A 1,020-nucleotide genomic window follows, 5' to 3' on the forward strand; every position below is an offset into this window, starting at 1 on the left:
ATGTATGGCCCGGATTAAGTGAGGACCCATACAAGGGGACTTTTTGGTACTTTTTCGTTTTTCAAAAGGAACTTTTTGCAATTTCTACGATATTAAACCTAGAAACATATAATTATGTGACGACCCATGAAAAGGTACTTTTTGGTACTTTTTCATTCTTCAAAAGGTACTTTTTGAAATTTCTATAATATTGAACCTAGAAACATGTTATTAAGTTCGTATATCCCGGATTAAGTGAGAACCAGTAAAAGGGGACTTCTTGGTACTTTTTCGTTCTTCAAAAGGTACTTTTTACAATTTCTACAATACTGAACCTAGGAACATGTAATTAAGTTTGTATGGCCCGGATTAACTGAGGACCCATAGATGGGGACTTTTTGGTACTTTTTCGTTCTTCAAAAGGTACAAAAGGCTTTAAACACATCATGGTGAAGGGTATATAAGATTCGGCACAGCCGAATATAGAACTCTTACTTGTTTTTAATTATAAATATTATTTTCTGTTTAAGTGTTGTTGCATTTTTTTTACAACACAAATGACGTTTTAATTAAAAAGTGCATGATTTGTGACACGTTTTGAAAAGAAAAGAGAAAAAAAAACAACGCTTTACATTGGCCAGAGCCACTAAGTTAACCTCCTCTGTAATTAATCCGTTTAAATTTATTTATATGCGGATTGTTATTGCCGTTAAACTATTAACCTTAATTTGGCATTTAATTTATTAATAATTTTGTTGTTGCTTTGTTTTTCGACTTGACATGTGAGCTTTCTAAACCAGATTTAAGAAGATTTATTAATTTTTTTTTTGATCGGCCTTTAATCCAAATCTAACGTTTTCAATTTGATAAGGATGTGATTTGTAACTGCAACTGAACTAGAACTGAACTAGAACTGAACTAGAACTGAACCATAACTGAACTAGAACTGCACTAGAACTAAACTAGAACTGAACTAGAACTGAACTAGAACTGAACTAGAACTGAACTAGAACTGAACTAGAACTGAACTAGAACTGAACT

The sequence above is a fragment of the Lucilia cuprina genome, chromosome 5 (genome assembly GCF_022045245.1).
Source record: "Lucilia cuprina isolate Lc7/37 chromosome 5, ASM2204524v1, whole genome shotgun sequence".
NCBI lineage: Eukaryota > Metazoa > Arthropoda > Insecta > Diptera > Calliphoridae > Lucilia > Lucilia cuprina.